Genomic DNA, 26,670 nt, shown 5'->3' on the forward strand with positions numbered 1-26,670 from the left:
GATACATACATACAGAGAGAGACAGAGACAGAGACTAGGAGACAGAAAGGTAGAGAGAAAATTTATATTTTTATATTTTAATATATAAAAACATATTTTGTAAAACATTCTTTAAAATATGTTTTAATTTTTACAAGTGCATTTTTATGGAAACTGAATCTAAAAAAGTTCAAAAGTCTTGTGCGAAAATTTTGCATGTGAGGTTGAGGGCTTCAGGTTGCACTGATAATTTGCTATGATGATCCTAGAGCTAAAATCTGAATTTTCAAGTTAATGAAAAACATTAAAATATCATGCATCTCTAAAGTCTATGCTCCAAAAATACCTTTTTGGGAAGAAGCAAGAAGGACTTACATTGACAAGATATATTAGATTTCTTTTCACACATAATGATCAAGAAGTCTTTAATCCTGCTTATAAGCTCACTCATAACCCGTTGTCTAAATTCATGAAAGGTGTTTTACAAATCTACATTGAATTAGTTATTTTATTTTTTCTAGTTTCAAGAGATAACTTTAGTGCAAAATACATAATAAAATTATTGGTCATATGGGACTGCATTTCAAAAGTGTTGATTCAAAATGGTAACTGGACAAATCAATCATCTAAGACTGCTAAAAATATTTCTTTTTATGTTAGCACTAAAATAATCACAAAATGTTGGACCTGTGTGACTACATATTTAATTTGTCATTACTTGTATTTCTTCTGGACATTATATTTGATGATTGCACAAAATATTTTTAATATTGTTAGATACAGCATACTTACTGAGGAATTTTAAATTCTGACACACAGACTTTGTTTAGCCAAAACCACACTATTCTTTGGTCAAAAATCAGCTGATTTTTGATAACTGCCAAATAGTAGTGGTTTTCATATTTTAAAAGCAAAACACTTCATTCAGATAAAATTACACTGAAGCAAGCCTTTGTTATAAAATAATTGATACTCCGATCAAGAACATGGGGAAAAACCTGTTATTAACTAAATATTTTAAAAACTGTATTATTCAGGAGTTTAACATTCTGCTTCAAAATACAAGGAATTAACTTTTGATAAAACTGTTATATTTATGTAAAACCTGTGTATATTTTATTGTGTAAAATATTGTGCATATTATATGTATTTCCAGAGAAAATTCTGTCTTAGATATGTTTTATTATTTAATACATAGATTTATGATACTAATATATAAAATTATCTCATGAATTGTCTCAGGCATATAATTCTATTTTTCTGTTGATCCATGCACTTTTATTAATTAGTGTGTTTTAATATATATACATAGATAAATATAGATATAGACATATTTATATTTACACATAGACATGACTAAAAGAATATTCAAATTTATGTATGAGTATAATTTAATTTATAATTAAGATTTCTCAACCACAAAGGCTTCAGAATATAAATATTAATAGCTCTCATAAGAAAATGAACCCTACCTTTGTAAAACCTCAAGTTATGCTATTACAATATTATGATTTTAGAGGAGTTAACTCATAATATTTTAGTTTTGTTAGTATATAGACATCAGTTTATATATATATGTTATTTATAGAATATTCTTTTGTGTAAAATCAAACAATTAACTCTGAGATAATATGTTTCTAAATTACTAATCTACAGATCCAAAAATGGTATCTCATACTAATTTAATGTTCAAGAAATGCAATTATAACATTTTTGTCTTTAGTTTTATTCTTTTCTGAGTGATCACTACTCTATCATCCAGTTTGAACAGAAAAGTATTAAAATATTTTAAGCAAAGGAAATAGGTTTAATTTCATATGTGAATTATGATCTATTAGTGATGGCTTTTTTCTACATTTTAAATGATTTTGGGGTTGTGTTCAGGCTCAAAAGGAAATGATGCTGTGATCGATTTTTGCTACAGGATTTCCCAGTTTATACAGAGTCATATTATGTGATGTATATACCCTGAGGTGGTTAAAAAAAACCAAAAGAACAGAATTGCTGCATTTAGAATAATATATGCTCTTAACTATAATTTGCCATTCCCATTTTTCCATTCCTTGCAGTCTTTAATTATTTTTTTCAAAAAGGTATAATCATAATTTTATCTCCACTTGGTGTTACTGAAATGTCAAAATATATATAAAAATATTTAGAAAAGATTATATTCAGTTTTATAATATGAGGCTGAAGGGATGAACATCAGCCTCCTGAAGCTGGTGGGGTTCTAAACCTTGGCACTATTTACCTTGTGGGCCAAATAATTCCTGTTCGTGAGGGCATGCTCTATGATTTATAGAATATTTGGCAGCATTCCTGGCCTCTACCCACTCAATGCCAGTAGCACTCATCCAATTGTGGGAACCAAATTGTCTCCAGACATTGCCAAATATTCCCAGGGTTTGTGATTTGGGAGAGCAAAATCACTCTCCCTCTCATGCTGCTGCTCATGAGAACCACCAGGCTAGAGGAACACTTGTTGGAGTCCAGAGTCTGCCAAAAGAGGTGGCACCAGTGTAAACTTCTTGTTTTGGCAGAAGGTCAAGGGGTTGCAGCCTAGGAGGTAGGGAAACTGGAAGGACACAGGCAATGGTAGAATGCCTTCAATTCCAATCATCTCAATGCCTACTGGGTTTGAAGCGTTCCCAGATGCCTAGTGCAAATTGGCAAATAGCAGGAAGAGAGATTGAAAGTCTTCTTTGATGGAAAATACCATTATATTGAGGCCCAAAATATTTCTATAAGTACAATTTTTAAGCTTTTTAAAAGTTTTGAGATATACTTATAGATTCACATGCAATTAGAAATAATACAAAGAGATCTCCCAAGCTCTTTACCCAGTTCACACCAATGGTAAAATTTTGCGAAATTATAATATAATGTCATAGCCAGGATATCGACATTAGTATAACCCATTATTTTGATTGATATAACCCCAGTTTTACTAGTAATCATTTGTGTGTATGTGTATGTGTGTGTTTACCTTTAGTTCTAAGCTATTTCAACATGTGCAGTTCATGCATCGACTACCACAATTAATATAAAATACTATCACCACGTAGATCCTAACCACTGACTTTTATAACTCTACCCACTTCTCTTTTGTTCCCTTCTTCCATCCCATTGGTAACCCCTGGCAACCACTACTCTGTTCTCCATTTCTATAATTTTGTCATTTAAAGAATGTTATTTAAGTGAAATCATACAGTATGTAACTTTTTGATATTAACATTCTTTATTCCTCATAATTTCCTCATATTCATCCAAATTTCGTGTATTATCACTATTCATTTCTTTTTTACTGCTGATTAGTATTCCACAGTATGAAGTACTACAATTTACTTAACTATTCACCATTCAGGCAAGACTGGGGTTATTTCCAGTTTGAGACTCTTAACTACTGTATAAAGCTGCTATTAAAATTAGTATACAGGTTTTTGTGTGAATGTAGTTTTCATTTGCTATAAACGACTAAGAGTGCTATTGCTGGAACATATGGAAATTTTATAAGAAATTCCAAAACTGTTTACAAGGTGACTGTACTATTTTACTCTTCCAATGAGATGATCAAATGTCTCTGCTTTCTCACCAACATTTGATGTTGTTATTACTTTTATTTTGGACATTCTGCTTTAATTTGTATTTCTCTGATGGGGAATGATGTTGAACATTGCTTCATGTGCTTTTTGCAATTGTATATCCTCTATTCTAAAATAGCTGTTTATGTCTCTTGCTCATTTTCTAATTTTATTCTTTATTTTTTATTCTTCAGTTGAGATTTTTTATATACTCTAAATACTAGTCATTTGTCAGATAGGTGGTTTGGAAATATAATACCACTGTCTTTAACATGTTATTTCATTCTCTCAGCAGGGTCTTTTACAGAGAAAAATTTTTTTAATTTTAAATTTTGATTTCAAATTTAATTTTTTAATTTGAAAAAGTATAAAATTTTTATATTTTTCCTCTAATATATCATGCTTTTGGTACCAGGTCCTAAAACTCTTTTCTTAGGCTTAGATCCTGATAATTTTCTCCTGTGTTGCTATTTTGTTTGTTTTTCTAAAGATTTTCTAGTTTTATGTTTTACATTTAGGTATGTAACCCTTTAGATCAAATTTTCTATAAGCTGTGAGATTTAGTTAAAGATGATTTTTCTTTTCTTTTTTTGTTTTTTTGGTCTATAGATGCCCAATTGCTCTAGCACTGTTTGTTGAAGAGGCTATCCTTTCAACCTTGAACTGTGGTTGTGACTTTGTAAAGAAACAAGTTGGGGCCTGTTCGTGTGGGTGTATTTCCTAAGTCTGTTCCATTCCCTGTTCAGTGTGTCTATCTTTCTGCCTTTACCATGCTCTTGATTACTATTCTTTTGGTAAACTTTAATATTGAGCAGAGTAATTCCCTCCACTTCCTTTCTTGTCAAGATTGTTTTACCCATGCTAGAGACAGTAACTTTCCATATAAATTTTAGAATAACTAGTCTACTTCTACAAAAAACAAGATGAGATTTTTAACAAAAATTCATTATACTGACAAATCAGTTTAGGAAGAACTGACAATTAGCTACTTTTGGTTGATTGTGTTGTTCAGATCTCTGTATCCATGACGATTTCTCGCTAGTGCTTCTGTCAGTTAATAAAATGTCTCCACTTATAACTGGATTTGTCTATTTCTCCTTATATTTCTATCCATTTTTGCTTCAAGTATATTTGCTTGGTGTGTAGACTTGTAGGATTGTTATCTCTTCCTAATAAATCAATCTCATTACATAATGTCCTTTTTGTCTGTAGTAATTTTCTTTGCTCTGAATTCTATTTTATCTAACATTATTATAGCCTCTCCTACTTTTCTTTAATTTTTATTAGTTTCTTAATATATCTTTTTATTTCCCCCTTTTTATTTTCTATCTATCTAGCCATGAATTTGAAGAGTGTTTCTTGTGAACAGCGTATAGTTGGGCCATGCTTTTTATTTTTAAGTCCATTCTGCCAATCTCTGCCTTTTCGTTGATGTATCATGACTATTTACATTCAAGGTAATAATTGTTATGTTAGATCTTGAATCTGCCATTTTATAGTGGGTTTTCTGTTTTTTTCTTCCACTTCTCTTATCTCTATTTCTCTTTTCTTGTCTTCTGTGGGTTACTTGAATATTTTTTAGGATCCCATCTTGTTACATGCACTTTAGTGTTTTTAAGAATATCTCTATAATTTTCTTAATGGTTGAAGTATTTAAAGTTTCAAACTCCCTGGAAGCCCCCAATGCAAGAGTGCCTTCATTGTTTACGGATGAAAACATTGATGATATATGCTTGTTTTATCTGCCCACACAACCTGGGAGAGGTGCCTCAACGCTTTTGGACCTGTTTATGATGACTTGTGCTTTTTTAAAATTTTTCTCTCTATCTTTTTTCTTTATTTAATCATTGCATGCACATATTTATGAATGGGGTAATTAAACCAACCCTTGAAGGTATAACTTAAGTGATAGTTATCATTTATTTATTTTTACAGTGGAGGGATGAGGAAAGTGGTGGTAAACACCTTTGTTGATAGAATGGCTTCTATGCCATAGCTGATGAGAGGTCGCTCAAGCAAGGTGACTAATTATAAAAGAAAAATCACATAAATGACTTGGAGGTGATAGATCAAAGGTCAGTGGAAATTTAATAGATCAAAAAGGAAAATCTAGGCAGTGGGAAAATTAATTAAAACTGAAAGTAACTAAGGACTAACCTGAGGCTGTCCAAGGATGAAGTTACAGTTGGTGATGAATGGGTAGGATGGAGGAATAGAAACTCAAAAGGTGATGGGAAGATGTGCTTTGATTGGAATAACTCCTTCCTACAGATAATCTCTGAAAAGCTTTGCACAGTTTCAGTGGGAGAGAATCAGGAGCCACTTTTAACATCATTTTTGTGACCCATTGTGGAACAGCTATTGAAATGGATTTTACGCATGGCATATTAAGGACCTCATCTTTTTGCATTCGACACTGTGGATAGAGAGGTATTTTCAGTGTTACTCAAAACATTTACACAGCTGAAACTTCTTCTTTTTTAAAGATTTTATTTTTCCTTTTTCTCCCCAAAGCCACCTAGTACATAGTTGTGTGCTTTTAGTTGTGGATCCTTCCAGTTGTGGCATGTAGAGTGCCACCACAGCATGGCCTGACGAGCAGTGTCATGGTATCATGTCCACGCCCAGGATCTGAACTGGGCGGCTGAAGCGGAGCGCATGAACTTAACCACTTGGCCACGGGGCCGGCACCTAGATAGCTGAAACTTTTGAAGAAATGTAGATAGATATACAAACTCTCAACACACAGATCTGAATAAAAGCAGAGGTGTGTGACACATGTCCTGAAAAGAGGAATTGTCCTACTCCACCCCTAAGTTTTAAATAGAATCCTACTTCGAAGTTTGCAGAATGTTAAGAATGCAAGCAACTTTGGATTGGTCGTATAACGATACTAAGTTTCTTCTAATTCCTTTAACTCAAGTTATGATTAATGATGTAATAAAAAGGGTTCCAACTGTTAAACTCCCTATGTGACTAATGTTGGGGGAACAGGATAATGTGAAATAATCTGTCATGGTATTCCTCTCTCAGCTTCCCCAAAGTGGGGTTGAATAATATGAAAAAAATAGTATTCTTCAAAATAAAAGAAACAATAAAAATGAAAGTGGTGGAAAAACTTTGGAAAGATTAAATTGATTGCAAGTGTTGAGATATTTCACTAAAAACGGCATAAAAATCAAGGAAATAAATGAAGTAGCTACTAAATCAGTGAACACGGTGTGAAAACCAACCAATTAATGTCAGGCTCTTACTTTGAAATCAACCAACCAGAAGTAGGTTCAGTCCAGTGAACATGCTTTTAAAACTGATCCATCAAAAATTTAGTAGCTACTCCATTTATTTCCTCAATTTTTATACCATTTTTAATGTTTTATCAACTCCTCAAAGAAAAGATTTGCTCAATTTATCCTAGCCTTGTGAAATGCCAATATATGTATATATATATATATATCTCCTTTATATATATATATATATACACACAAATCTCTTAAAGAATATATAAAGGATTGATATATATATTGATATATATATATAAAGGATATATATATATGATATATATATTGATATATATATATAAAGGATACCAGCAAAGAGGATTTGTGACCCAGAGAAGGGGACGGCCAGGTTTCTAGGTCCAACCCTCAAGAGGGGACCCAAGGCCACTTGGATCAGAATGAGTAAAATGCTCTGGGGATGTGGAAAAAACGTAACCAGATTTCTGGAGAGTTTGCACAACTGTCTGCTATACCACACTTTCTTTGTGAAGAAGAAAAGAACCTAAAAGCAGACACGTATTGCCTGTTGACAGAACCTGGACAGCCCATAGCTGGCAGGCAGATTACATTGGCCTATTACCCATAGTTTCAGGTAGATACTGATGAGTCTTGATGAGGATAGTGACACATTCTGGATGTTGATTTGTATATTCATTAAGTGAAGCAATCATCTCTAACATGATCAGAGCTTTAAAGCTGAAAATATTATTTCAGTTTGGACCTCTTATGTATCATCTAATCAAGGAACTCATTTTAGTACCGAAACAGTGCAATAATGGACTAAGAAACATCCTATAATGAAATTTTCATGTATCTTATCATCCATAAAAAATAAATTGATTAAAAACTGAAATGGACAGTTGAAATATCTGCTTACTAAACTGTGTGGTAAGAGACCAAAAAGACTGAATGAGTATATACTAGAATTTAACATGTTTATTTTTTAGCTATTTTGGGGAAAATGGGGCATTTTCTTTTCTTTTTATTTTTTCCACCGGTTCATGAACAACCAGGACCTGGATTGCATTAATGAGTTCTGGTGGAAGGAACAATTTCTAAATATGATGCCATGACATTTTCTCTAAATATTACTCACTGAATTCGTAGGGAAATAATGGGATGGGTTATTTCTTCTTCTCACCTATCTAAGCTAGTATATTTATTTTTAAGATTTTATTTTTTTCCTTTTTCACCCCAAAGCCCCCCAGTACATTGTTGTATATTCTTCGCTGTGGGTCCTTCTAGTTGTGGCATGTGGGATGCTGCCTCAGCGTGGCTTGATGAGCAGTGCCATGTCCACGCCAAGCATTCAAACCAATGAAACACTGGGCTGCCTGCAGCAGAGTGTGCGAACTTAACCACTCGGCCACGGGGCCAGCCACTAAGCTAGTATTAACAGTTGCTGCTTCTTTCCTGTTCAATGGATGAGACAGTTCCATAAGCTAATACTTATCCAACTCTGCTCCATCTACTCAATATGACTAGGAATGGACAAAGGAAGAAGTGTCGGCCAGTTTATCTTGCTGTTAGCTTGATGCGTCAGTCCTTTGGCTGAAACTGGTGGTCTTAGCCTGAGAGGGAGGGTTAGCTCTGAGCAAAAATTGATGACAATTTGGAACAAGGGGAGCAATTGTGATGGAAAGGAAGCCGGTAAGTTGATAATGCAAAAAGCAAAAGCTAACATTATTTTGGTGCTTTGTGAAAGACTAAAAGCAAAAGATTTGATATCATCACTTAGTTGTATTTACAGATGCATAGGGTGAAGGCACTTGCTTCCCTTTTCACCACCTTTGAATACCTTTTCGTGGACTTGTTGGCCATTTGTGTGTCTTCTTTGGAAAAATGTCTACTCAGCTCCTCTGCTCAATTTTTAATCAGATTGTTTTTAGGGGTTTTTTTGCTATTGAGTTGTATGAGCTCTTTATGTATTTTGGATATTAACCCCTTATCAGATATGATTTGCAAATATTTTCTTCCATTCCATAGGTTGCCTTTTCATTTTGTTGATTTTTTTCTTTTGCTGTGCAAAATATTTTTAGTTTACCACTTATTAATTTTTGCTTTTGTTGCTTGTGCTTTTGGTGTCATAATAAAAAAAATCATTGTCAAGACCAACGTCAAGGAGCTTATTCCCTTTATTTTCTCCCAGGAGTTTTAGGGTTTCAAGTGTTATGTTTAAATCTTTAACCCACTTTTTGAGTTAATTTTTTAACTAACATTTTAATTAACATTTATTGAGGAAACAGTCCTTTCCTCATTGAGTATTCTTGATTCTCTTGTCAAATATTAATTGAACGTATATGTGGGAGCTTATTTCTGGTCTCTGGATTCTGTTCCATTGGTCTATGTGTCTATTTTTATGCGAGTACCATGCTGTTTTGTTTACTATAGTTTTGTAATATTGTTTAAAAGCAAGAACTGGAACAGTGATGCCTCCAGCTTTGTTCTTTCTCAGGATTGCTTTGGCTCTTCCAGGTCTTTTGTGGTTCTGCACAAATTTTAGGATTCAGAATTTAGTGTTCATCAGTCACATGCAACTCACTGACTTTTACTAAATATATATGTATTGCTAATAAATTTTGAATGTTTTATAATATTTATAATATAGTCAAACATATCATTCTCTCTCTGTATTCTTTTCCTTACTTGCTTTTGTCATTCAGTATTCTTCCTGAGATGGATTATAATTAATGCATTCTTCTTCTTATATACAATCCATGTGCATGAACATATCTGAAATTATTTATCTAACCTCCGTTTGATGGAAATTTATGTTTTCTGTTTTCTTTGCTCTTAAAAGCAATGATACTATGAGTATTCTCTTTCTTTTCCTCCAGAGAACATAGCTAGAAGTAAGATATGCTAGGTTTTTCTCAACTTGCTTTCCAAAACGTTTTTGCCAATTTGAAAATAGCATGTAAGCAATTGTGTGTTTCTGCATCCTGTTTGCCAGACTGTTGGTAATTTTTTTTTTTTTTTTTGAAGCAGGTTAGCTCTGAGCTAACATCTGCTTCGAATCCTCCTCTTTTTTAAATTTTTTTTGTTGAGGAAGATTGGCCCTGAGCCAACATCCGTGCCCATCTTCCTCTATTTTATATGTGGGACACCTGCCACAGCATGGCTTGATAAGCAGCACATAGGTCCATGCCCAGGATCCAAACTGGTGAGCCCAGGGTCTCCAAACCAGAGTATGCAAACCTAAGTGCTGCGCCATTGGGCTGGCCCTGACTGTTGGTAATTTTTGCCAGTCAAATGGATGTGTGAGCATATTTTGCTGCAATTTTAATTTTAATTTTCCCAATTTTTCCCTATAAGGTTAAGCATTTTTTTATCTTCATTGTCCTTTTCAGTTTTATTATATCTTAATTATCTATTCACATCCTTTGACCGTTTTTCTATTCAGGTGTTGAATCTTTTCTTGTTGATAATTAACAGTTTGATATATATTCTTGAGACTAGTCCTTTTCTCATAACATATATGGCAAATATTTCCCAGTTTTGTTTTTTTTTTTTAATTCCAGTTTTCTGCATTCTTTACTGCACACACATTTTATAAATGCTGAATTTAGTAATAAATCATAAATAGTTCCTTATCACAATGTGATTTTGATTTTCTTATAAGTAGAAATAAATGCAAACATTATGCAAATATAAGTAATATTTCAACATACTACATGAACTTCTTGTAAAACGAGGTATTATAATCACCCATGTATTATTTGGTAAGTTGACCTTGCCAGGAATCTGCACTTTGTGGTTAAACTGAGTAAGAAAGGGGCAAATTTATTACTATGTTTATATCATTTTCTCCCCAGAATTAATTTGAACACTGAAGAATAACTTACAAACTACCTAATGAAAAATAACACTTTATTTTCTCATATTTATATCTGGATAATACTCATATGTATATTTATAGTTCAAGACATCCATAAATAGGAGTGAAGACAGCTTTCATTAAAGTGATCTACTCCTTTGATATTCATTTCAAACAAAGTTTACAAGACAGATTCAGCTGATAGCATTAAGATGCAAATGAAATAATCAAAGATGAAAAAGATATATAAGTGGAGAGAATTTCTGGAACCACTATGAAATCAGAAGGTGGTTAGACTTAGTATTTATTTGTAAACACACATATGTACATACACTTATATAAATATGTATGTATATATTCCTGGATATATATATTTAAATATACATGTATTCATATATATTTTATATAGATAGATAAAATTCCATACATAGTTTGGGATTTAATCAGTTGAAATGTTCTCTAAGGTAAAGTTTTCTATATTTATTACTCAATTTTTATTTTCTATAAAATATTATGTCAATGAAATGAAATATTCAAATGACTAAAGAAATCAAAGTAACTGGCTTTATCCTTCTCCATAAGTTAGGTGATTAGGGTGACATGTTCACACTCTTAAGGCATTTACATATAGAGATATATTATTTTTGTAACCACTGATGAAACTTTTAGAAGCTATTTCTCTTATATAAACATAGAGGTGATCTACGAACATCGAATATCGTGTCTAAACAGTATCAAAGTATATTTAAAATAAAAATGAATATTGCATTTATTAAATTCATGAATAAAATAAGATTTCTTTGACTAGAACAAAATGAAAGGAGTTAATAAAATATGCATTATTGTATTACCAATATCTAATGATGCTCAGGCTTTAACCTTGAACTCTGTCTTATAGCACTGCTGGATTTAATTAGTTTTACAATCTGAAGAACATACATTTACTTGTTAATATTGAAGCTGTTATTCCTTGGTCTGTGTTAATCCAGATGATTAGGAAGAAGTAGAGTGATTTGAGTTGATGGAGCAATTCCCTTTACTTCAAGACCTGTTTCACGTGTGCACGTGTTTACATACATGCACACGTGTGTGTGTGTGAGTAAATTTATATTTATGATTATAAGTTGACCCACCAATATGATATATGGAATCTTTACTTGGCACATTGATGTAAGGATAGTATTACTTTTATAATTCGTGTATTCTGATGTCTTGAAACCGCTTGTTCATAAAGGGTATGCAGTGCCCTGTTGTGTATCACTAATTCCCAAGCTTCATAATTTGCAGGTTAGAGTAGCTGCCAGTGAAAATATTTTAAGTCATAAAAAGTTTTATTTTATCATCACGTTTCTATTGTCCAGCTTAGTCATTCAATTCAGGCAGCAGATTTAGCTCATTCATGATATTAGATTAATTCCAAAGGTCTAAATGGCTAACTTAGAAAATATTGTAACTTTTTTATTATATTTTAGACAATACATGAAAGGATCTAAAGAAAACTGAAGAGGAGTTTCAAAAATGTTTTGAATTATAATGGGAGTCAATCAAAATATCTATCTTTCCAAATTAGCAACTTCACATCTACTAACACTCAAGTATGACTTATGTCCACTATTTTGATTCTAATATCAGGACAACACTCATTATAAGATTTGGCCATGTCACAGCAGTTTGTTGCTTGATCTTTTCCATATTGCCAAGGAAGTAGGATGGGGTGTGATTGCCCAAGCTTTCATCATTCATCCACTCCATTGACTAGAGGAGATAGTTAGTACTAGTAGTTGAAAAAGTGGGATAGGATCTGCTTGCGTAGACAACAAAAGAAACTAGCTGTCACATTCCGTTGTCTCATCAAGTCCCTGCTTTTCACAGCTGCCACAGATCTCTCAGGTCTGCCTTAACTGGAATATTGGACAGAGCCCTTTCTGCTGTTCTCTAAATGTTGGCAGCACCGGTCAATTTTATTTAATACAATGTACAGTAGCTTAAAATAATTTATGGTATTAAACAAGGAAAGTAAGTCCTAAACCAGGAAATTAGATATAAGATGCCTTTTTACATTTCAGTATGATGCCTATGCATTAGGGTAATTTCAAGTGAAAAAATCTGCCCAAGAAAAATAAATTTTCTGATGTTGGCATGGCTAAATAGCTCTTAAGATGATCCTTTTTACTTAGAAATATTTTAGCTTTTATAAAGAAAAAAGTGTAGAAATAGGGGCTGGCCCGGTGGCATAATGATTACGTTTGCATGCTCCACTTTGGTGGCCTGGGGTTCGCAGGTTCAGATCTCAGATTCAGACTTACACATCACTCATCAAGCCACACTATGATGGCATCCTATATACAAAAATAGAGGAAGATTGGCATAGATGTTAGCTCAGTGACAATCTTCCTTGAACAAAAAGAGGAGGATTGGCAACAGATGTTAACTCAGGGCCAAATCTTCCTCACCAAAAAAAGGGGAAAAAAGTAGAAATAGCTTGACCTTTTAAAATTAACATTATTTAAACTTATAATAAGAAAATGGCTAGAATTCAAACTTCCACTGAGAATTCAGGAAAGTATCTTCAGCAAAAATGCATTTCCTTCTTGTCATTTTCTCCTTTCCTTTTCCTCCAGACATATCTGTTTTAGCTTCAACTGTTTTCCGCCAAAAGGTATATTAAAACCCAAGCCCCACTACCTCAGACTGTGAGCTTATTTGGAAATAGGGTGATTGCAGATGTAGTTAGTTAAGATGACATGATGAAGTAGGGTGGGCTGTTAATGCAGTATGACTGGTTCTATAAGAAGAGAGAAATTTGGACACAGACACAGTCACAGAGAAGTTGACCCTGTGAGGAGAGAGGTAGAGGTGAGAGTTAAACTGCTCAAGCTAAGGAATTCTTGAGGCTACCGGAAGCTGGAAGAGGCAACAAAGGAGGATCCACCCCTAGAGGTTTTAGAGGGAGCATAGCCCTGATAACATCTTAATTTGGGACTTCTAGCTTCTAGAGCTGTGAAGACAAGAATTTTTTTGTTGTTTTAAGCCATCCAGTTGGTGATACTTTATTATGACAGTCCTCAGGAATAAATACAACTCAACTCTATCTCTTCCTCTTTAAGAGTTACTTTTCTTTATAACTATGCTATATGGATGAACATGGGTTTATCCTTTGAGGTAGAAAAGGTGTCTCTATCAGGATGGATAAAGGGAGTTGTAGAATTAAGGAGGGTACCCTAAAAAAGGCAAAAAGAATCTAGTCTGTTTCAAAAGGTTAGATGCATATTTTCTTGGCTTTCAATGTAATATAAAAGCTTCTGACTGTGCATATGGCTATTAGAGCAATGACAATAATTACCATAATTAAAGTCTACCAAAATATATGCGGGCAATGTTTCAAACCTTTATACTGATTGCAAAATTAGTTTACAGCAAGGATTTTGGATTTTTCACTTGCATGGATTTGTCACATTCAAGGATAAGATATGTAACTCATTGACTCTTGCTATCTTAGTCATGGTCTCATTCAATTATTCATCATACATCACCGTCTCAGCTGATGGAAAGGTGCTAGAGTCTTTTTTATCAAATCCCAGATCTATCACACAAATACATAGCCTGTCTTTCTCCATGCCACCAATCTTTCAGAAGTCTCTAACTATCCTGCCATGAATCAAGAAAGTAATACCCAAGAGTAGTTCTTCCCCCACTTCAACTGTCAGGAAAGATAACAGTTGATGGAGCAGTAGCTAAAACAGTCTTTCTGTATCTCTGACAGTAGATGAAACTTTCCGTGGTTTACTCCATGTTTGCTGCTGTGTTCATCTGTCTGAAAAAGCCCAATTGCCTTGATAAATAAATATTGTCTACCTAATATAAAAAATTACAAACACATGTAAAAAATACAACTTGTTTCAAAAGACGGTGCTTCATTTATTCTTTTGCTATGTGACAATCAATACATAGAGTAAATATTATTTGAGGCTAAATGACACAATAAATTTGCCTCATATACATAACACAAGAAAGCAGCTATAAGTCATGACTCCTACTAGATATTTTTTTAGTGTGCATTTGTTAGTGCTTATTTGAATCAAATAAAGGAGAAATATAAATTCCTTATCTGCACAGCAGACACTTAAATTACCCTCCTGAAAGTATCATGTACTTTAGAATGAAAGTACCATTTATTACATAATTGAACCATATTAATTTTAAAATATTTTCCCTACAATTTTTATCTTGGCATTCCTCGTTTTATGTTAGTCTTTTCAATAGTGATATAGTTAAACATTAAGCTTTAGTATACAACGCATTGGTTTATCTTGATTCCTCGTTTATAAAAGTTTAATTTTCATTCTCTTCTGTCTTCCAGAACAACATTTAATCTAACATTTTTTCAAAGGCTGAAAATACATAATGTAGCAATCACATAGTTTAACCTTTTATAGCAGAAACAGCAAGTGACACACCATTTATATTAAATATATAGATGTCTTTCCAGTGCTAGTCAGCATGAAAACTCTTAAGAGTAGAATAAATGATAAGAGCTCTTCATTGTCAATTGGGAGAATTTATTACATCTTTTAGGCCACTGCACTCCTTAATAATGAAAGAGAATTTTGAAAGTTTAAGAATTAACTCTAATGCTACTATCATGTGTTTTACTTTTTCTCTAGATAAGTATTAATAGAAAATTAGCTTTTAAAATCCTTAGTCTAAAAGCATAACCTCTATCTTAATGAAAAAATAAAAGCAAGTATACATCAATGTAATTAAGTGATATCAAATGTAAATTTAGGAAAATGAAATATGAATATTCTTAACTCAATATCACAGTATAATACAGTTAATCAGAGACGAAAATTGAAAGATAAAAAAACGAGTTTGCATTTTAAGATTGACATCCTTTATATTTGTATACTGTATATTGTCTATAATCTTTAAATGGAAGGTAGTTATTTGTAATGGAACCCGCAATCTTGCTATGTGAATACCTAAGCTGTTGTCACTGCTTATATGGTCAACAAACACAGTCATAATAAGACCATATGTTAAAGAACGAGTCTGAAAAATGCACTTGAATTCAAGAGGTTAGTCTGTCTATCATTTTTTCCTATCTTTGAATAGGTATTTAATAAGATAAAAAAAAATCAGAGTGGCTAAATACTACAAATGCCCAAGACTTGAATTTAAAATCCTGTGTAATAATTTGAAAGTCAGCCATTTTACAGAACTCCAGTCTAGGGGCCTTGCTGTGGAGCATAGACTATATAGCAAAATGTCTTTCCAGCAAAGCCTCACCTACTAATCTGAAAGTCTGTCCATTTTGAGTCTGATCATTATTGGGACTCATTAACTCCCTTTTGCTGGTAATCTAGCCAAAAAATTGCTCCTATCTGAATCAGCTTAGAAGGATCAAGATCAGCAACAGAGGGTCTTCTTGAAAAGACTAGGTGCGCATCCTATCCCCTGCTTTCTGGTATCAGTACTGACTGGCAAAGATTAGAATCGCAATGATCCATTGTTTACATAAAATGTAGATATTTCCACCCTGGTTATAACAGAAGCTTTAGTCTTCCTATTTACAGTTGTCTCTAAGCATATTTTCTCCAGAGGTCCTAGCCAAGTCACTCTGTAGCATAGCTCTGTATAAAGTTGCTACGACAACCTTTTTCTTATGCCTTCCAATCCATGTGAGAAATAAATGTAGGTATTAGGCAAGAATCAAATTCTGGTTCTGATGGTATATCTGGAATAGGAAGCACAAGTTAGATGTATAGCTGAAATCAGGCTTTCAACTATTGCCCTCATGTCTAGATTTTGGAATCCTTTGGTTTGTGGAACTAATGACTCACATCAAGCCCACTGCAAGGGAAATTGCTGCCTCCGGTACAAGAGACTGTCCTTTGTTCTTCCTTTTCCTGTCTTCAGAAAAGGGATCAGTGAAGTATTTATCAAATGAAGAGAGAAGTAAGAAGTTCTGAGCTATGCATATAGGTATTTTAATCTCCCCTATCAGACAGAGTTACTCTGGCTGATTAGCGATTGGGGCAGTGGGACAGGAGCGCAGTGGAAGTAAGAGTGGACAATCTCTTCCCCAAATTCTTGAAAGTATTTAAGTATGAGCTTATAGGTCAAGCTAGAAATACTGAGAATCAAAAACAATGGAAACTCTGCAATGTGCACTTGGTGTTGTAAAAGAATAAAAGAGTCCTAAAGAAATAGCATAAATACACACTGATAAAGTGAGGAAACTAATTATGAAATAAAAATAGTAAATAAAATGACATTGATTCTGGGAAAGTCTATTTTATTTCAGGAAACCTTATATAATTATGTATATTAGAAAAATGTTTTTGAAGTTTCTGAAAACCTGTATTTAAAGATTAAACTTGAATAATTTGTTGATATCATTATATACTTGGAAAACTAAAGAGAAGCAAATTCAAAATGCATGCATCTACTTTTATAAAATGCCATTTTATAAGATAATCATAAAAATTAAGAACATACCTATAGATAAACTGTAGTAATTAAAATAGAGATCTTGTTTAGCAACAAAATTCATTACCTCTCAAGAGATATGTCTAAAAGGTGGCTTCTAGAAAATAAGCAAGCAGATAAAAAATAAACACATTAAACTTAAATACTATGAGTTATGGAAAGGAGCATTTGAATTAATGGAAATTCACATCATGTCAACGGATAGGAGATTCCATAATGTCAATAATTCCTAACGATTCCATGAATTAAATGTGATCTCAATCAAAATAATAATTTAGAGAATGGGCGACACTGACTAATCCTGCTTTTGAATAGCACTTTAAAATGCAGGTTTTCTGGAAGTGTAAATAGGTAAAAATGGCTAAGAACAATCAGAAAAGGAATAAAAGTAATAGAACTATGTAGAAGATGAAAGCATTAATGGATTTCTTCCAAATTTAAGTCATGTACCAGAGCACCATATAAAGATCCCAATGGCTAGGCGTCCATCACAACCTCTTCCATCTCTGCTAGGAATTATGCTAGATCTATAGAAAACCAGTGCCTTGCGGTAATGATTCACAGGCATAATGTCAGTTTACTGATTATTAAAATTCAGTAGAATATGAAAGAAAATAAGTGTTAAGAATCATATGTCATTATGCTTCTTGTATTCAGAAAAATTAATATACAGGTAAACTCTGATGGCTGCAGAATTCTTGGGAGTCTCTTAAAAGTTAGGGTTTGGGTGTATCCGACTCTGTCAGCTGAGCCAGGATATTCCAGGATTCCCTTAATCTACATGTAGGTTGTGTATCAACAGTATTGCCACACTGAAAAAGCCCCAGTTTGTTTTTATGCTAATTTGGCATCCAAGAAATGGGCTCACTGAAGCTACACAGTGAGGGGGCCCTGAGAGGCAGTTGTATCTTCCAGTTTTCCAGCCAAAGCAAAAGACGTACTGGGTTTAAGTACGTTAAGAAGGAATATCTTGAGCGATGTGTTGGTTTCACTTGAAATTTAACATTCTGGAGACTCAGAGAGGATTTGCACAATATAATGCTGAACTGTTAATACGGGGAACTGTTTTCTAGGGGAACTTGGTGATGCTATACAATAGCGCCTTGGTACCTGTATAATTTTATGTATTCTTACTATGTGAGTAATGCTTGTGTAAATAACCTGATTGAACTAAAGTAAGAATTCCCTCCCTCTGGGGAGGGACTGTTGTGAAGAACAAATAACTGTTGCTTGGAAATATATGTATATATACACATATATATGGAAAGAACTAAATAGGCAGCTCCTCCTTAACTTTTTGTCTTTACAAGGTAAGTATTTAAATACAAAGCATAAAGTCTAAACAATTCTCTCCTTCTTTCACACCACTGTCTTTGGCTTTTTTAAAGTAAGACTTTACTGTTAAGTCATGAAAAGACACAGGAAAGTCACTTTCCTATTTAACAGCTGTATGATCCTTACTTTCAGGAAACAACTAGATAAGGAGATAACAGAGATGCCAGAATTGGGTAAAAAGAAAGGTGGCTTTATTGACAGCAAGGAAATCCTATTATTTGCTTATATCCAAGTATGAATGTATATTCACCTTGGAATTTGCGTCATTTAATATTGTCTGCTTATTCTGAAATTACAGCTTGACTGCTATGTTTAATTTATCTCATTTGTATTTTTTCCTTTTATTCCTTTACTCAGTAGCAAAGACTAAGATGAAAATTTTAAATCATTTTTCCCCAGGAATTTCAGAGAAACTTCTGCAGGCATTGAATGAACAAAAATGGCACAAGAGAACAGAAATAGGTTTTTGACTGTCAGCAGATATTTAAATAACATGAATGCCATCTAGTTATAATGGATTGCTTTAGAATTGATGATACTTAGAGAACAAAGTGAATCAGCCCGGAGTCACTTACTGCAAAGCACTGTAGAGTAGAACGGTTGACATGAAAATGACTCTTCAAGACTTTCAGCATAATAAGCCCCTGGGTGGAAACTCTCAGAGTGACTCCCAGAAATACAGAGCCAACTGCTTTTCCATAAAGCTACTACATTTATGAGCACCTGGAGAGACTAAAGTAGCAAATATAAAATTCCTGCTGTTACTGGCCTTAATATTAAAAGCAAGAGAAATGGAAAAAATGAGGCAGAAGAGTGAAGGTCATATTTAAATACTCAGTATTTTTTTTAAGTCAGCCTTACAATATATGTCTTTTTTCCTCAATTATTCATTCAATGATTCAATCATCTTTATTTAATTACTCACTCAATAAATAGTAAATATTTATGGAGCACATTTCATTTACTGCTAGCCTCTATTCAAGTTATAAGCATTACAAAGATAGATATGATATTCTGCTTCCAGGGCTCCTCAATCAATGGGAGACATGACTATTTAAATCAATAAATAAGTATGATCTAATGGCAGATATAAAAGACAAGCGATCTCTGAAATCACAGAAGAAACAACTTAGTATAGCTAGAATAACCAGGTAAGATATCACAGAGAAGGGAGCATTTAATCTAGATCTTGAAGACAAGAAAAATAGAACTTGCTGTGTAGAACTAGTAAAAACACTCAGGCTCAGAAAAAAGGAATTGACATATAATATCAGTGTAACTGGCTTAATGTCATGAGTAAGAATTAGAAACTATCTCAGAATAAACAGAAAGCTAAAAATACTTTTTGCAAATAGTGTGTCAGAAAGAATTGTGTCATTCCTAATAGTAATATTTAAAACGATCCATACCTATAGCAATGTCTGGTACAATGCAATACTCAAAATATTTGTGGAGTTGAACTGAATACAAAACTAGCGAATCAAATTGAATTTACTAAAGTGCTCTAAATGTATTTTTTAATAGAGTTCACTTTTTAGAGAAGTTTTAGGTTCACAGAAAAACTGAGTGAAAGTTACAGAGATTTCCCATATACCCCTGCCCACATACATGCATAGCCTCCCAATTAACAACATCACTCATCAGAATTTTTTTTTTTAGCAAAGATGAACCAACGTTGACACAACAAAATCACCCAGAGTTCATAATTTATCTAGTTTACCTTAGAGTTCTTTCCTGGTGTTGTACAGCCTATGTTTTTTGGACAAATGTATAATGGCATGTATTCACCATTATAGTATCATATGGAGTAATTTCACTGCGCTAAAAATCCTCTGTGCTGCACCTACTCATTTCACTCTCCTCCCTACCCACTAGCAGCAACTAATCTTTTCACTGTGTCCACAGTTTTGCCTTTTTCAGAATATCATATAGTTGGGATCATAGAGAATGTAGCCTTTTCACATTGAAATTTTTCGCTTGGTGATATGCATTTAAGGTTCTTCTACATTTTTTCTTGGTTTGGTAACTCATTCCTTTTAGTGATGAATATTTTTCCATTGTCTGGAAGTACCACAGTTTATTTGTCCATTTACCTACTAAAGGACGTCTTGGTTGCTCCCAAGTTTTGGCAGTTATTAATAAAGCTGCTATATATGTTTGTGTGCAGTTTTTGTGTGGACATAAGTTTTCATCTCTTTTGGGTCAGAACCAATGAGCAAGATTGCTGAATCACATGGTAAGAGTATGTTTAATTTGGTGAGATACTGCCAGCCGTCTTTCAAAGTGGCTGTGCCATTTTGCATTACCATCAGCAATGAGAGTTCCTGTTGCTCCACATTCTCACCAGCATTTGGTGTTATCAGTGTTCTGGATTTGGGCCATTACAATAGGTAGGTAGTGGTATCTCCCTATTTTAATTTACATTTCCCTGTGCCATATGATGTGGAACATCTCTTCACATGTTTATCTGCCATCCATGTATCTTCTTTGATGAGGTATCTCTTAAGGTCTTTGCTCCATTTTTAAATTGGGTTGTTTGTTTTCTTATTGTTGAATTTTGAGTTCTTTGTACGTTGTGGATAATAGTCCTTTACCAGATTTGTCTTTTGTAAATATTTTCTCCCAGTCTGTGGCTTTGTGTTTTAATTTTCTGGACAGTGTCCTTCACAGAGAAGAAATTTTTAATTTTAATTAAGTCCAGCCTATCAAGTCTTTCATCTTAATTATACCTTTGGTATTTTATTACTAAGTGTATTTTTCAGCTCATTTGAAGAGAAAGAATTTGAATTTCCTATTTCCGATATTCTTTAGAAGACAGATGCAGTAGGCAGAATAATGCTGCTGCTTGAGATAAACAAGTCCTGATCCATGGAACCTGCAAATACATTATTTTACACGGCAAAGGGATTTTGCATATTTAATTCAATTAAGAATCTTGATAAGGAGAATTATCCTGAATTATGAAGCTTCTCAGGATAATCACAAGGTAAGGAAACAGAAAGTCAGTGTCAGAACGGTGCCACGTGAGAACAACTTGACTGACCATTGTTGCCTTGAGGGAGGGAGGTACCACAAACTAAGAAATTCAAGTGGCTTCTAGAAGTTGGAAAAGGCAAGGGAACAGATCCTCCCCTTGAGCCACCAGAGGAATATAGCAGTGCCATCATTTTGATTGTAGCCCACTGATACTCATTTTGAATTTCTGAAGTCCAGAACTCTAAGATAACACAACTGTGCCATTTTAAGTGATTAATTTTGTAGTAATTTGTTACAACAGAAATGAGAAACTAATGCAACAAAATATACTAAGAATTCTGTAAAATTTCAGGATCTTAAAATTAGTTTATTTTTTCATTTGCGTTTTAATTTTTTTTTTTTTAACCAAGAAGAGGAGATAAGTAAAAGAACTCCAAATTGAATAAAAGACTGCCTACTATTTCATGTAAATTACTTAATTCCTAGAGAGATGTGTCTATCTATCTGTCTATCTACCTATCTGTGTGTCTATCTATCTGTCTATCTAACTGTCTGTCTATATATCTGTCTATCTATCTATCTGTCTATCTATCTATGGAGAAAGAAAGTGAGAATGGAAGATAGAGAGAAAGAGAGAAAGGTAATCTAAAGTGACTCTAAAATGTATTGGAATGCATAGCTCAAGCATGATGTGAGTACAGGGTATGTATTTTTTAAACTCAATTTATTTTAGTGACTAACAATAAGCTCTTTCGTAACGTTACATTCTTTTCCTTTCCAGTAGGGCTTTAGGGCTTGGGTGTTTTAGTAGTGTTAAATGGTAAACTCTGTTATATCAGGACAATTCTGAATCACATCTGCATCACTTGCGATTGCATCCCCAGCAAAAAACATTACACCTGACACAAATTTCAAAAACAAAGACTGGATGAACTTGTAATGGATCAGAATGGAGATATACAGAGTGGCTCTGGGGAGTCAGAATGGCCCCAGAGCCCAGTCTTCTAAGACAGTATAAATGTATGAATAGAAAGTATGTGTCGGTTGGAAAGGTCAGTCCTCAGTAGAAGGGAGTAGACAGTCACAGAAGGAATAATATTTACCAAGACTGTGTTATAGGGTACAGATCTGAACCTTCCAGGCTACTAGCTGCTAAAACCTTTAAAAATCATACAAGAGATTCATGGTCTATGTTTATGCTTCTTAAGCACAGTTTAACAGGAAATCTAACCTTTGGGTGCAATTAGTGTGGATTTTCATGAGAGACAGCACCTCTCAGTTGTATCAGGGATGCTCTAATGATCCAGTTTCTAAGCCACTGAAAGTGAGGGTCATGAAAGTGGCAATAATGAATTACTAAGATAAATGGCAATGAATTTTTAAAAATCTTGGCAGATAGCAACTTGTCCCTGTTGCAATAGCATTGTAATCACATTTCTATCATTTAGGGGAAAAAAGTGCACCTAAAGTGGGTGAATTTTATTGTACTCAGTAAATAAATATCATATAGCTCAATGATGTAGGCAAAATATAATGTCTGTTAATATGTTAAGTTTTATGACCTGTAGCAATTGATTGTTCTGTCTCCAGTCTTGCCATCATTTTGATGGTAAGATTATACTTCTCCACGTCATTAACTTTGGATTTGCTATATGACTTGCTAAGGCAAATGAAATATGAGTAAACATAACATAAGCCATTCTTGAGCATAAACTTTTGTGTATAACTGTGTAGTTTGTCTCTGTCCATCCTCCCTTTGAGATTTTGCTATTTGCTAGGAAAAAATCATTCCCCAAATAGTAAATGCTCCTTCAGCCAGGGATCTAGAATTGGAAGGCAGGTGTTGCCCAGCAGAGCCCAAGTGGCTGAGCCGAACTTAGCATAGCAAAAGCAAGGCGACCTGTAACTTTCATGTAATGTGATGAAGAATTAAATATTTGTTCTAGTTAGCTGCTGAGATTTTGAGGGTTTTATATCCTGAAACACCAGACTTGTAGATATACTGGCCTTCTTAATTTCTCCTCTGAATGTCGTCTCAAACTAATATGAACAGGAGTGAATTCTTTTGTCCTTCTCCAGCTGGTTCTTCCTTACTGATTTCCATTCCAGCAAACAGCACCAGTATACCACAAGGTTGTCAAGCCAAAAATCTAGACCATGTCTTGAATTCCGTTTTGTTTTCTATTCCTTTAATAAATCCAGACAAATCATGAGAAAATGTTAGTCAGCATCACTTACTCACTTAAAATAGTTTCCTGACCTCCAATTATACCTTCAAGGAAATCCAATCTTCTTACATTGGCCTTTATCATTACCATGTATGTTTTACTTTTTGACTCACTATGCTCCAGCCTTCTGGCCTTCTCCTGTTTTCTTGGCTTCATAAAGATCATTCCTGTTTTACACTCATTGTGCTAGACGTTCTTTGTCCTTAGATCACAAGGATCTTGTCCTAATCCAGATATTCTCATGGCAACCTCCTGATCCTTCAGACACCTGTGAGTTGCTCAACAATGGCGTCTTCTGCCTCCCAACCTAAAGCAGCCACCCACTTAAGGACTCTCACAGGATTCTATTTTGTTCTCCTCCATTGTTTTCCTACCCGTTTGTTTATCTAGTATTAATTTCCCCCACTTATCTGAATATTATCTGTAGGAAGTACTGTAACAGATTTGTTCAAACTTGAATATTAGCACTGAGGATAGTGCTAGGAACATAGTAGACATTCATTACGTATGTGATGAATTAGTGAAATCGGTACAATCCCATTGTGGTAAAATTAAACAAAGTACTTGCAGGAAGACTGATGAGTTTGTTTCAAGTTCTGTAAAGAAAAGTTAAAATTTCTCTTTTATTATGATCACAAAGATAATAAGAATGGAGTTATCTTGGAAATAATTGTTATGTTATTTTTATATGCTTGCTCTTTTATATTATTATGATGACAATGATCATAATTACTTTTAATCTTAAATATTCTGTAATCAATAGCTATGCTATTGCTAAAGATTCTCCATCTGAGAGAAACTGAATGGTGTTCAATCTTTGACAAAAAACGTAGTATCTATATCATGTAGCTTGTTACCTGATTTTCTGTCCTTTCAAACAATATACACTATAGTAAACTCAAGAGAATGAAGCTTAACAAGTGAATATATTTGATAACAAAAGTATAAACATAGATAAGGAATAAACTTGCTAAAAGTTATTCCCTGTCCATGGGTTCCTTGATAACTATACATTTTTATATTATCTGATAAATCTTTATTCACAGTTCCCAAGAACTAAGTTGAACTCATTTAAAACAATGAATAATCATTATTTATCTAATTTAACTTCACATTTTCTATTATGGGAATATTATAGGAATAAGTTGCTGGAAGTATTGTTGCTAGCTCTGAAATACAAGGCAGGGACTATAGCTCAACAAATATATTTAATCTGTGGTTTAGTTCTATTTAGGCAAACAGCATACTTTAGCAAAAGCCAAGAAATGAGTACCCTAAATCATCAACTGCCAAGTTTTTTTCATGTTACAACCATTAGTTACATTAGATTTTCAACTGTAGCATTATTTTTTAATTACATAATAATAAAAAATAAAACTATTTTTAAACTAGTAATTAATTCAACGTGTCAGCTGAGACATCTTTAGTCACTCAAGTGTGGGATTATTTTATTAATTTAACTTGTAAAAAATCAGTGTAAATATACAAAATATAAAAAAATGTATATGTATATATCACTTCTCAGCATAAATGCCACTTACTTATCTATACATTCTAATATAAAAATGTGAATATAAAGATTTTTGTTTCCTTAGCTTTTTTTTTCCATAGTTTGTTGTCTTAGAGATAATCTCTTACCAAGAAAACTGACTGAGATTGACCATACATCTCTGTGGTAAATTAACATTACTAGATTCTTAAGTTGACCAGGGTCAAAGGACACATGTACACATAAGGAAAACAATGGTCATTTCAATAAATTAAGGCCATTTATGACAGCTATGGACATTCAGAATGATTCTCTCCTTACCTTGAGTGATATACAAAAACTTTTTAAAATAGTTAACCATACTATGGGCTTAAAAATTTGAAAGAGGGATTGTATTCTAAATCACATTATGTAATTCTTGACTTATTCAGAGAAGACTGGGGTAATCACTGAGATTGATTAATTGCTTAGATTTTTAATTTTTTTGGCTTCAAGAACACATTTTCGTGTAATTCTAAGAACTTTTGCTTGAATATTAAATTGTATAAATGTATTTTCTGACTAAACATAAAATTTGAATGGTGCGTATCTTATATGTTTAGAATCCTATAACTTACAGATGTTTAAGATGATGCTTGAGACGATGATGTCTAAATAAATTTTGATATATCTTACTGATTTTTCCTCCCTGTGGTGATAAATTGTGTGCACATTTTACCGCTATCATTGAATCTGTCAAAAATATGAAAGCTATTTACTCTCACCTAATCTATCCACTACAGCCAATGTATTTGTTTAATCTCCACCTAAAATTGTCATGAATTTAATCAGAAATTACCCATATATGATACCTAGAGGAAAATCTGACATTAGACATCAGCTTACCCCCAAAAGAGCTATTTTAATTTATACACCAAATTAATATTAATCTTCAATGAGCATGTAGTAGGCTGAAATATGGCCCCAAACGTGTCCATACCCTAAACTCTTGACCCTGTGAATATGTTACCTTATAAGGTAAAAGAGATCTTGCAAATGGAGGATTTTTAAGTTAAGGATTTTTGAGATAGGCAAATTATCCTGGATTATTGGTGTGAGCCTAAAATACTCATGAGTCTTTATAAAAGGGAAGCAGTGGGGTTAGAGTGAGAGAATATGATGTCACAATGGAAGCAGAGAGGGAAAGCAATGTGATAACAGGAGCAAAGGGATAGAGAAGTGACAACAGCAGAGGTCAGAGTAATATGGGGCCACAAGTCAAGGAGTTCAGATAGGTTTTAGAAGATGGAAAAGACAAAGATATAGATCTTAGAGCTTTTAGAAGGAACACAGGCCTGAAGTTAAATTAATATTAGCCCAATGAAACCCATTTTGGGCTTCTGACCTTCAAAACTCTATGATAAGAAATTTCTTTTTGTTTTAAGCCACCAAATGTGTGGGAAGTTTTTATAGCAGTAATAGGAACTTAATACAGAGCATAAAATATTTTCATTGA

Source organism: Equus przewalskii, chromosome 16, assembly GCF_037783145.1.
Source record: "Equus przewalskii isolate Varuska chromosome 16, EquPr2, whole genome shotgun sequence".
NCBI lineage: Eukaryota > Metazoa > Chordata > Mammalia > Perissodactyla > Equidae > Equus > Equus przewalskii.